This window comes from Rhea americana, unplaced genomic scaffold (assembly GCF_003343005.1).
Source record: "Rhea americana isolate MKP2758 unplaced genomic scaffold, rheAme1 scaffold_25, whole genome shotgun sequence".
NCBI classification, from domain to species: Eukaryota; Metazoa; Chordata; class Aves; order Rheiformes; family Rheidae; genus Rhea; species Rhea americana.
Window position 1 is genome coordinate 6,196,928 of NW_028186368.1, and position 13,479 is coordinate 6,210,406.

Consider the following 13,479-nt stretch of genomic DNA (forward strand, 5'->3'; position numbering starts at 1 on the left):
GTCCAACTCTTAGGTGTTTAAACTTAGACTAGACAAACCCCACACTTTCTGAACATTTTCCACATGAGTTYATGGCTTCCCACTATCTCTTTAAGTAATTCAGAAAAAAAAATGGAACAAGAAGTGAATTATATTTACCAAAGAAGCTGTTAACCAACAGTAAATCCTCTACTTTTAATCTGAAAAGACAGTGAGAGAGCTGGATGAGATGATGTGGGAATCTCTTCCACCTTTAATGTCAATTATTTTACAGCAAGTTGCAGGTGTGAGAGATACCTCATCCCCAAACATATTTTATTAATATTTATTCACACACTTGTCACATTCTATAACACTGAAAATATTATGTAGCTTTTAATTCTTTTTTTTCTAGAAGAGAGAAAATGAAAATTCTAGATTTTTCTAGCTAAAGTACTTTTAAAACAAATTTTAAAAATTCTTGTCTTGATTTTAGACTATACATCCACAAGAAATACAGAGCATGTGGTTAAGATGGAGTAAAATTTGCATCAAGAAATGTGAATTTTTCTAGAAATAGTGAAGGTTTTAGTGTGGTGCTTGTGAGAAAAGTGTCTAAAACACTAGCTTGGCCCAATAAAATGTAGTACGATAGTGATTAGTAGATAATAATTCTTCTTTCTATGTATGAAACCCCAATTCTGATTCTTAGTTCAACTGACTTTTTCCACTGGCTTCAGCTTGGTCAAGATTTTACCCTGCCAAGAGAGACAGGAGCTAACATAAGAGAAAGTATTTCTATTTTCAAAAATAACATATTGACAATTATATACATCCATGCGAGTTTGTAAGGAAAAATTCTCTTCTTTGAAACTTTTGGCCACACACCACAGGTTTGTTGTGGACTATTGATCTAACAAAGATTAGCTGATTTGGCCTGGAATAAGGAATAGACGGGATGCTGACACTCAACTTCCCTGATCCTCCTTGGGCTACAATAAGAGATAGCAGTCCTTCAAAAAGTTCACCTCACTTTTCAGTAGAGTGATTCCATTCCTTCCATTCATGATCAACAAGCTCTCCRTCAGAGACTGTCTAAATAAGCCTGTCAAAAGCAGATACAAGCTATGTAGATTCTTGTAATCATTTCTAATATTATCCACCTTAGTTCTTTCACTCTTTTCATTTTGTTCTTCCTTAAAAATTCCCCGTGCTGTGCTCCGCATCCCAACTTCCCTCCTCACTTYTTCCGTTTCTTGTCTTGCATGTCTGCAGTATCTACACAAGCTTCATCCCTTCCACATGAGCTCCATTCCTTCACTGCAGTGTTTGCTGGTAGCTGATAACCCAAGCCCAGTTGAGGTTTTAGGTCCTTGTAGCTGAGCTTTTTATTCTCTTCTACCCTGCTTCAGTGATGTAGTCACCACTGTGAAGGCAACYAGACTTTGACTGACTGTGGGTGATGTGCATCTATATTTCCTTGGAAACAGGTGTCTTGCTCCCAAAACATCACTGCTCAATGAGTCAGTGATTAATGACCTCARGACAGGAAGATCTTCGTGCCTTGCTTAAGTTGCAGGTATATAGAGTCCTGATCTATTCTGCTGCTTTACATCAGATCAGGACTGAGCTGATAGTAAGCAGGGTATGTATATATGTATTAAAATAGACATATATATGAATGTATACACAGAATTTATGTTAATGCTGAAAGCAGAAGTTGAGTATACATTGAAAGGGATGAAAATGAATGAATTATTTTAATAAATCCCATAAGAAAGGCCAAAGGGGAAGAAAGGACTTCCTTTTAAAATGTTTGCTAATGGAGTCCTGAGCAGATGCTGTAAAAGCAGCATAAAAGCTTCCCAGCATTTAGTATAATGAACACTCTTTAATATTATTAATCAAGGCTCTGTTACTAGTACCAGCTGATATTTATGTATATACTTCCCTCCTCAGGAACCGAAGAGTTGGTTAGGGAATGTTGTGCCCTATCACTCTTGCTGTTCTGAGTGACTACATTAGCTTTCTTGTTACTCAGCACAGCAAAGGCACAACTACAAAAATACTGCAATGATCAGCTAATGTATAATCTTTACTCACTGCCTGCAGATGTGTGAGWCTTGAGAATCTGTACAGAGATTAATCATTTTAAAAATCACATGTCATAGCAGAAAGGAAGATTATCAGAATCACTGGTACAACTGCAGTAAGTAAGGAAATGGATAGGTCAAAAAATGATGCAATACAGTATAACTCAGCTCTTTTTATTATGGATTATGCAGATTATCTGTTATATGTGCCTACTTCCACAGAAAATGAGCTCTCAACAAGATAACATCCAGTCTCTTTCCAATAAATGACACAGTCTGCATATTTTTCTCTAGCTCCCCTTATTAATTGAGCACTGACTTCATCTGGATACTTGATGTGTAAAATTGGGATGTGAAGTATGTCATACCACTCCAGTAGGTGACCATTCTACCTTGTGTTCTGCATAAGGCTGTGGGAAACTGTTTTCAGCTATATTCAACGTAACATGGGACTAGCTGGCACAAAGTTAGGTGACGTTAGGTGGCATTATTTCTACAAAGCAGCCTCAGTGAAATCAGCTGGAGCTACTTATAGCCATATGTGTAGCTTTGTACAGATTTATGCATGATCAACATCGCAGTCTGTGGGAGAAATCCTCTATTTTACTTGGGAAATGTTCAACTTCAAGCAAGATGTGCTGGAGATGTACTGTATTTCTATCAAAGACTGCAAGTAAATATATTCCACATGGCATACATTTAAACCACAAAAACATTCTAAACTGTTTTACAAGTTGGAGCTCCTGCAATTATGTATGCATATGTAACCTCATACATATGTAGTCTTAGTTATGCATGTTCCTGAACTATGCTGCTTTCTACATTTGGAGAAATATCTTTTGGTTCGTATCCCTGGTTTCATTTCACCTTGTGTCACCAGTGTAAATGTTAAAGTCTAGGTAACCCTGCACTTGAGCTCTGTTATATCTCTGGAGAGAAAAAGGCATTTCCAGGGAGTGAGAGGAGAGCAGAGGAAGATGGTGTGTCTCCTGCCCTATCTGCCCAACGTGATGGAGGATGCCTTTACCATAGCTTCTGCTGGGAGGGGAGCTGCTTATCACACTGCCTCATGGCTAAAGAGCCGTGGAGGAGTGAAACCATTTTGACATTTTTCTCAGGCCTTCAACTGCCTCCTAACCTCCTTTTGATTTTTTTTTTAATAGGAAAATGTCAGCAATGAAAGCATTTGCAGATTCAGAGACTGATGTAAGAACTAGATACATGAATGGGAAAGCTTCCTCAGGCTGCCCAAATCCTTTAACCTTGATGGGGAAAGGGGAGGCAGATCACCCCAGAGGGTGGAAAGCTCTCTCCTTCCCCAGCTGAGACTCTGATGTGATGGGCATCCCTCAACTGGAGGGAGTCCTGCTCAGCAAAGAAAAGACTGATGCTACTCCTTTGTTCCCATCAAATTGTCAAATGGCTATTTATAAGAAATATTACTGTGGTTGAAGTCTGACTTGAGCCAGACCAGGAGGAACAGGCTGAAACTGCTTTTCTTTGTTTGTGTCTAAATGTATATAAAAAATTGAAGATTTATGCTGTTCTTCAAGAGTGACTTTGGTTTGGTGTCCCTGCTAGAGGTCACTAAAGTTAAAACATAAACTTTCCCACTGAATCATTTAATGACTGGAAATTGGAGGTAATAGACTTGAAAACGCATTCTCATTTCCGCAATTCAAAATCCTTTATCTGTGCCATGTAGTCCTGCTAGAAAGAGCAAAATGGCCTTTAGCAAAGTCTATTTGCAGAATAGTAAGAAGTGTTAAGATGCCAGATGCATCTCATTMTGAATTGTAATGAGTAGATTCACACCTTGTCTTCCATTAAATAAATTACATGGTCTTTTCCAAACTCTTATTTGGCAAATTTGAAATTTGTTTCTAAAAAGTAGACCCCATGAGAGTTTAGGACTGTGCCTGCAGGGCGAGGGCCTGTGGCCAGTTGTCTGTTAAAAAGGGAAAAGGGTCATAATCTCTCATGTGGCAACATAGCATAGCTCCTCTGTGCCATCAACCYAGAAAGCACTGCCTGGAACATGCTTAAAAATAAGAGCCAGAAATCAATCATTTATTTATTTATTTTTAATCTCAAGAAATAAAGAACTAAATTCATCTTCATCATGTGGAAACCTTCAGAGAAAGAAAACAAATATTGAAGCATAGAGTAAACCATAGTCTGGTCCAGTTTTCATAGCAAATGCAGTCAGTCTCTTTTAGAACCCTTTGGATAATGGTTGTGGATATTTTTCTCTACAGTAGGCAAGTATCTGAGTGTCTGAGCCTGAACTCTCTGCGCTGTTTCACCTCTGAACAGATTTGAAGCTTTACAGGCTCCTTGAAGTTATAAGAAGTCATTGATTTCAGCGAGGGATGTTTGCAACACTGTACTCGGCAGGAGTGAAACTAAGGGGAGGAAAGAAGCTTCCCTTTCTTTGCATCCTGAAAGGAAGGATGTTGAATGGACTTACTCCGTTCTAATAATTACAAGGATRGGTTTTAAAATTGAAAATACAAGACATTAAGCTGTCGAATGAATATAGTTTGACTGAAATCMGTGACTGCATAATGCTTTAGGTCTTGCTCCTTCTCTGTTGCATAATTTCAATTTTTCTCTATTTACGGATAGTCTAGAAATGATTTCTCCAGAAACAGATAATAGATGATGTTCCTGAAAGAAAATCCTCTGCTTATGGTTAGAATACTTTTTGTGAGTAAGAAATTCTATGAAATTAATGGGGTGCRTAATTTTAGTCTAATACTTCCCAACAGGAAAGATGAGCAGTTTAAAAGTTCCAAATGCAGCTATAAGAACTAGGAAACTTTGCTAAACATCATGGTTAACAGCCTATATACATACCATATTTCCAGGCARAGAACATAAAAAAAGCCTTTTCACCCTGGAAAAAACTGAATCCAGTCTTTTGCCTAACTTTCACTCCCTCAATCTACCCAACTGTATTTTTTACATTCGATACAGAATATATTTATGCATTTTTATTCTTTTAGATACAGTGGCAATTTTTAATGAAAGCAATCGTTACACTCTTGAACATATAGAAGAATGTCCTTTCAAGCAGTGCACACAGTGTCAATAGACTAATGAATGCTGCTAGAGGAAAGTCAAGTTTTTGATAGGAAATATCTGTATTAGGTCAAGGGGAAGAAGTCACTGCAGCCAGGGACTATCTGATGACCGGATTTTATCCGTGTATTATACATTACAAGTTCTGTGTATTTTGCCAAAGCATCTACCAAGATCTAACACTTACATTTTAGTTTAAAGGCCAGAGCAAAAATTGTTGGGTTTGCTTGTTTATTTCAAAAGGGAACCATTAGAAATCAATTACTACATTTTTCTGGGTCAAGCAAATACAGGTGAATTAGATGAACAGGAAATCGAGTGCAAGCACCAACTATCACTAAAGCACCACTAGTTAAGATACAGCAGATTTATGAGCTTTATTTTCTACCTTAGGCCTGTCATATTTTTTCACCTTTATGTTAGTTAATTGCAGAGTAACATAAATTAACTTTGGAACACAGCAAAAATGGGAACTTTATTTATGAATTTCTTGGATTTCTTTACCCCAAGCCAAACAACTAAATTGCTACTTAGCATAAATTATTTATTGGCCCTGGCTCAATACCATCCAACACCAGCCCCTGGAGGTCTGCGAGATATAAAAGATTTAAAGCATCTGTGCGACAGCATTGGTGCAGCCACAAAGCTATGTTTCTTTCCAGAAGGGTCCACTTTATTTTGTTGTAAATAAATAGAGCCTAAATTTCAGGGGAGGACAGAGTAGCTTCTAGCAGGACTGTAGTGCTTTGCATATGTTAATTACCCACCGTTTCATGACAGATAGACATACACTGTTTGCATAACTATTTTGGGGAGACCTGTTGACAAAAAGATGTATTATAATATACTTAGAATACATGAGTGCTATCATTTTCTATCACTTTGTAATAAGTAAATTAATTAATTAATTAATTAAAAGTTTGTGGCAAAGCTTAAAAAAGCCAGGGTTGACTTGCAAATGGACATATGCCATTCACTATATATTCACATGTGAAACTAATCTCTAAATTGCATCTGATARGTACACCCAAATGGTACTCAGAGCCAGGCTGGCTGTCCCCAAGCTGTAGCTGAGCAAAATGCAAATCTTGTCTGATGTACAGAGAGGAAAGAAATCCCCCCTGCCYGGCAGSGAACGGCACCKTTGCAAGGCCTGCAGGCTGATGCCRTTCCTGGGATTGATGCTGTCCTGCACGATYGCTGYGTGTTTTTGCTCCCTATATGCACCATGTCTGCCCACATACGGACCRGGTTCTTCTCCCTTTGGCATCATTCTGCACCGTGCTCTCCTCAGATTCTCCCCCTGCTTTGTTAATGGCAGAGGCTTGCACAGGACGAGAGCTGAATGCATAGGTCRTTATTCGAATTCTCAGGGTCCCATACATTGAAGAATAGTTATTTGTACGTTCAGTCTTGACTGTACACCTGGGCACTTGTATCAGTATATGTAACAGCATATATTTTACTGTTCTGTAGAAGAATTGTCTTCTGCCTGCTTAAGTGCGTAATTTACTCTGTCTCCTGTTATTTTTGCAAAAAATTGTCTTATTTTTCTRTCAAAATGTCAAAATGAGGTAGAGTAAAATTTCATTAAAAGTTTTAGAGGGACTTCAAAAGACTCCTAGAATTAAAAAAGCCCTTTCACTCCATTAAAAATGTTCAATTTATCATTTTTGTCATTTTTGTGGTGACTATGCCCTAGGTAGTTTGTTCTGGCAATGGGAAACCTGCTGTCTAACAAGTGAAGAGCAGCTGCAGCAACACTAATACCACAGTCTGCAACGACAGACTCATCTCACACCTGTACACCTATACTTAGCTCTACTTTCTTTTGCCAGTATTGTTGGTTTGACAGTGATTCCTCTTTTTAGGRCTGGAGCTCAGTTAGCATGTGTGCAGTATTTGCTGTTTCCTTAGCACTTTTACTGCAAAGAATCAAGTGCTCAGAGCAATCTACAAACAAGAATATGTACCCACATCATCATCTTCAGGCCAATATACACAAAATTCAGATGAAGGACAGAAGAGGAAAGACGGGAACAGGATTGTGAAGTGAGTCTCAACTTGCTGCAGAGCAGAAGAGCTGGGAAAAGCAGCTTGTTTCCTTTCTGCCAGTCCATTGCCCTATCTGGTAGAACAAAAATCCCATCAAAAATATAGCTAAAATCCTGAAAGAATGTAATCAGTTTGAACACAAACCTACCGCTTTCTTACTTCTATGGATTTGTTCCAGGAACTGGAAAGGATCACAGGCAATTTCCCTTATTACTGTTCAGAGAGTTATTTCCAAATGGACATAAACATGAGGGATGTTCCAGTGCATGAATCCAAAGCATGGATGTATATAGCTGGTATTTACCTACACAGGCCTGGAACCTGATTCTGTGGTTGTCATCATGGAGATCAAGGGGATGGTCATAAAACTGAGTGAGTAGTCTTCATATGGGTGTACAAAAAATACTTGCGTAGTACCCTTAACAGAGGAATGCACCACTTAAGTATATACATCTTTTTCTGAGGACTTGTTTGCAGTTTGCAATACAAATAATGGCAGCAAAACAGAACTTCACAAATTAGAGAATTTAAATACAAATTGAAATATCAGATGATTTTTATTTTATTTGTACTAGTTTGTTATTGATTTGACTATTGAATTCCTCAATAAATAGCTTATAATACAGGAGCTGTAGGAATAATCAAATTATAAAAATGGCCAGGAAAAAAAAAAAACAATTATTCAGGGATGAAAATGCTGGTTTTGAGGCATATTCAGAAAATCCATAAGCATCAATAAGGTTTGGCCAATGTAGGTTCAATAAACCCTTTGTATGAACTCACATAAAATGATTTGTTACACACAAATTTTTCTTCTTCATCTTTCTCCTCCTGCTTTGACARTATGCTTTTTAATCACATCCACTTTAGTGTGTTTAATTAATCAACCTGTGTCTCTGAAGAGTCGATTTTATAAAAGCTCTACAGTCCTGTAGAGGCACTGCTTATTTTCTCTCAATACTCATTCAGAAAGGAAGACCTCTAAACCCTATCTGGGGCTATTCACACTTACTTATTCCCCATTGGTAATTCAGCTCAGCATTTGGCATCGCTGTTCATGAGGTCTGCCAAAGAACCACATCTACTGCTTCTGTGTTCAACACAATTTGCTCCTTGCTGGGTGTTTGGGATCTGAAAGTCCTGCTCTCAGGATGCCAAGTGTTTTGTTGCTAGTCATGTTCAACGCAATTCTTTATGACAGCAAAGTCAAGGAAAATCTTTTCTGTTTTTTAAGTACACTCTTTAAGCAACCTTAAAGGTTTCCCTGTATCTCCTTAAAGACCTTGCTTTTGATCCACATCAAAACTAATCTGTCTAGGCCCTGCTTCCTTGTTTATGGAGAAGGAATAGAGAAGGCCATTCATGATCTGACATCATTCAGTACTGAACTGTTTTAAAAAATGGGCTCAGATGAAACCATTCTAGCGGTGACCTAAATAAAGGAAGCTAGCTATGAATCAGGAAACTTTTTCCCTTGCTGACTGCTCTTATTATRTATTTGTTTAGATACATTAAATGCATCTTATTGCTTACATTTTTAACAATAGCTTTTGCTCATTTGTGATTAATAATCATGTTCTGCAAGTGAAAAATCAAGATAGTACTAAGATCGAAATAAACTAAGATGTATAAAACCATTTCTCTGAGCTCAGTGTTTTGTGTTCCTGTTGACAGTTTTTCTCTCTCTGTACCAACATGAAAAATACCCCGATACTTCAATGCAAGCTGTCATGCAGACTCTTCAGCTGCCAGTATCCAGTGCATTTGAAGAGTATGAGAAAAAACTGTCAGTGCCAACAGATCCACTAATAAAAATAATAATGAAGTCTTGAGAACTGTCAGTCCTTCAATTATGCAACTGTGACRGTGACTACAGATTTGCAAGAACTCAACCTTGCTACTGGAGGGCATGAAAAGGCCAATCAAGCTTCACATTCACACAGAGCCAGGCACAATATTTTTGTCCTTTCCTGTACGAGCCAACCATGTCTTCAGGAAGTTTAGCCTTAACTCTAGGATCAGCTTTGCTGACATGAAGGACTGAATAAGTTACATACAAATGACTCCTCATACTGACAAAAAAAAGCGCAGTAAATGCTCAGTACTAAGAGTCTTGCAGAACTCTTTGGATGAAGGCTCTCAGTTACATTAAATTAAGCAGCTAGCTGGGAAACCAGGTAGAGCCAGCAGAAAAATATGAGCTATTCCTTTACACTATCTCTAAGAACTACAGGTCAGGCACTACTTTTGTTAGGAAAATAACATTAGGAGGACATTTGTATAGAGCCTATCATTGTCTTGATAAGACTGACACTGAAACTAGTAATCAGTGAAATTGGAGGCATCATATTTCTTGTATGAAAAAGAGTGAGGTATAGACACAAAGAATGAATCCATCTCAATTTGTTCTGGTATTTCCTGATTGAGACCTATCAAACTGGTATCTTTTCCTCAGTCATAACTTAGGTGTAGCTGTCAGAGAAGCATGGTGTTATAGTGAGAGATAAGCCATGATTATCTGTGACTAGTTTAGCTGAGCTTTTCTCTTTATATTTAACAAATAAAAATAGATTCACTTTCCCATTGATTAAATGAATGAAAATTATTAAAGTATGAAACCTGAAATACTCTCTTGTTTTTTTACAATTTCCATTTGAATGCTATCTGGGCATGCACCTCTGAAGTTGAATAGGTCCAATGTAAATGAGGGACCAAACACCGCCTCCCTTAGCCAATCACTTGTAGAAAGCCAAGAGCTGACGGCACCCCCAGAAGATTCCCACCCCCACCCCAATTTCCCGTGAAGGCGTTTGTGGCTTCCCAAAGCAATTAGCACGAARGGTAAAACAGATCGGCCGAGGAGGCCAAGTATAAAGTGTTTATCCATGCATGTGCCTGGTAGGCCTCTCTATACAAGCCCACTGTGTAATGTAATGTATTCCTATGCCACAAGAAGAATTAAATGACTAGTGCCGTCTTTGGGCTATTTACAGTCAAAGAAAGGCTACAGGAAATTCTGCTCATTCACATCGTGATGTTCAGGAAGGCAGCTTGGCTTTTTTTTTTTTTTTTTTCCCTTTCCTTGTAGCATTCTGAGCCACGTATAAGATACTAAAAAGAAGTGAAAAATTACTTCAGCCAGCCTTACCTTCCTTTAAAAAAACAACTACTTTTCACCGTGATACAATGTGACAGAGTTTCTGATTGTTCCTTCTCCCTCTCTACAATAAAATACACACTTGTGGTACTCGGTACACAATAAGGATTTCTCTGGAGGGAAAATGTAGCGCTGAGCAGAGTGCTTCAGTTTAATCCTTCTCTCTTTCTTTCCCTTCCCCCTTCCCCAGCCTCCTTCCCCCTCCTCCTCAGCCCCYATCCAAGTGGTTGCTGGAATTTCCAGGTAACTAAGGGTTTGTAAAGCCAGTTCATCAGAGCAATAGACTAGACAACTGCAACATTTAGGAGTGAGTGACATATCATTTCTTTAACTCTGTCCCTTCCTAAGTCTCTTACAATAAGACTCAAAGCCATTCTTCACRTTATATATGGTTGTATTACTTTTTTTGATTAGGAATCAGTGATGTTATATACTGTAGGAAATGACGATGCATGTGTCAATGAATCACAGTGTGCCAGCACATACCCTGGCTGTAGAGTTATGGCTGACCCAGAAACACTGAGCAGAGGAGCAGCAATCATAGGTTTATTTTATTGATTTGGAACAGGAAGAGCAGGCATGCTATCCCTGTTAATAGCAGAAATTTCATTTCAGGAGAAATCTCAATTTTTTAAGCAAACTCAGTGAGGCATTATCACTTTTGTCATAGTAAAACTGTCTTTTTCTTTCTTTCTCTCTCTCTCTCCTTTTTTTTTTTTTTTTTTTTAGGTGTAACCGCTGAGGGCAATGGAGTTGTGCTAGCACATGGCAGAGGTGACCACAGTGGTCTGCAAGATCTCAGACAAGCCTGTGATGTTGAAAGGCAAGAATACTCTGTGGAAAACTGAGGTCAGGCTTGGGAAGCTCTACTTGATTAGACATTGCTGGATGTTTCTCAGATAGGATGAATGTTTGAGCTGAAGCGGGACATCACTGCCTGGCAGCTCAGAGGGGCTGGAGGCTCTTTTGGGACACATGGTCTCTAATCCAGCAAAGCTCCTCCATCTGGGATGCCAGGGAACGGTGGGAGGGTTTGGCCCCAACAGCTCCAGCAAACTGCAAGTCAGGGAAGYCCCATGGCAGTTTGGACTTCTGCGAGGGCTGAGGCTGGGGTGAGGGTGACTTGGCAGCTAGAAGAGATTTATCTGGCTCCCTGTGCCCCTTGCCTGCTTCGAGCACAGCTTGCCRTGGGAGATGATGTCTCTCTGTCGATGTATGGGAAGACAAGAAATTTATTTAGTGAGCTCTAAGCTATGTTAATTAATGTGCTACCATCAGTGAAGGGATTTGATGCAACTCATTTTGGGAATAAATTCAGAATGATTTCATGGAAGAACAGACTCTGAGAGGTTTTGGTAGGGAGAGACCCAAGCTGGCACCACATGGATGAGTCCAGGCCAAAGAAGACCGCTAGACAGGCTGGCGAGGAGCTCTGTGTGGGTTAATTTATCATCCTCGCCCAGAACTCCTCATTGGTTAATTCACACTGCYGAGCAGGGCTATACAGCGCTCTGGGCTCCCTCAGAAGGCCTGCTGCCACCACTCCAGCTAGCATTAACCCTCTGGAATTGATTTTCTCACGCTGTCCCCAGTGCTCAGAGATGCTCTGTGGCTGCTGTGCACCCCTCAGTGAAGGCATCAGCAGCCTCCCCTCCTGCTGCTGTCGGGCCCCAGAGTTGTTTCAGGATACGCTAGATGAGTTCTCTGCATAGCTGTAGGTGCAAAGGAAGTCTGTGTCTCGGTAATGCATAAAAATAGATAGTGCTCTGCAGTATATTAGTTTCTAAATTTCATGTGCTTTTAATGCACACAGCATGGTACGCAGCCTTCCAGGCAGAACTGATACCACCAGGACACAGGCTACTTTTAATACAAGAATCAGATTCTCTCAGCAAACCTGTTGGAGTCCATCTGGGGAGGCCTTGCAGCAAAACACACGCTTGGAGCAGAGGGGCAGCCAGTGTGAAGTCTCTCTGGCTTGGAGGAATCCAAAAAGTGCCTGCTTTTGCTTCTGGAGTATGAAGGACTGTTTTGGGAAGGGACCATTTATTTAAAGACGACCTGCCACAGCACTTCTGTGGAAGAAATACTCTTGCCCTAGAAGTGACTCCCCTGACAGGTCTCTCCATCCTTGGGGGAGCAGAGGGTGACTGTAGCACCTACTCTACTTACTTTTTCTCCTACCGTGAAGATAGAGAAGGAAATCATTAGACAGGCCAGACTTCCAGCTCCCATTATTTTTAACAGGCATTGCACATCTAATTTGAAATGCACAATGCAAATATTTACCTTCAAGTGTCAAAGGAGACTATAAAGATCTTTATGGATCTTCACACTTCAAGGACTTAATTCATTAAAAATAATTATACATATGTGGGGATTACTTCCACCGTGGAGCTGAGATATGCTATCAGTTGCCAAGTATGAAAGTACGATATGCAAGCTATATGTCTGTGTGTCAGCTTTTATGTGAGAGAGGAGGGCTCTTTTACATTGGAACATATGTGTGTAAACAGGGCTGAGAACAGATCTCACTGGAATTCACCGCCGAATAAATTATACAAAGTCACTTTGTGGCACTGAAGCCTCCTCATGCTACAGATAGGCTCCTTTGTTCTTACATACCTTCTTCACCTCAGCCTGAATACTCCACACGCTTCTCCATTTTAGAATGAAGGTAGTTTTAAGAAGAAAAATATTAGAAATTGACTTTGATTTTCTTTTGCCCCTCAGAGATTTCAAGGTGTCCAGCAATTTGCTTCCAACAGTGCCAGTTTTACAAGATTGAGGCTTTTAGCCTCAAATTTTGATTTATGCTCTGAGCACAGACACACAGAACTTTCCTATCTTTGATCTGTGCTGAGTGTTTAAGGGGCAGATGTTGCTATTTTGAGCAGGTAACTGGAAAATATTTACTGCTGAAATCAACRGCTGGGAGGAGGCAGTCAATTAAGTTCTCAGCTGCTAATAATCTGTTCTTACTTGTAAATCCTGGGGATTTAACTGCTTGGAAAACTTCAAGAACGAATCATATAGTAACAAGAATCTTCTTTCCAGGAAAAAAAAAGGTAATACTTAGCTGTCTGGTTACTGTGAGTAGCATCTACGGATTTGACCTATTTACATGCCACC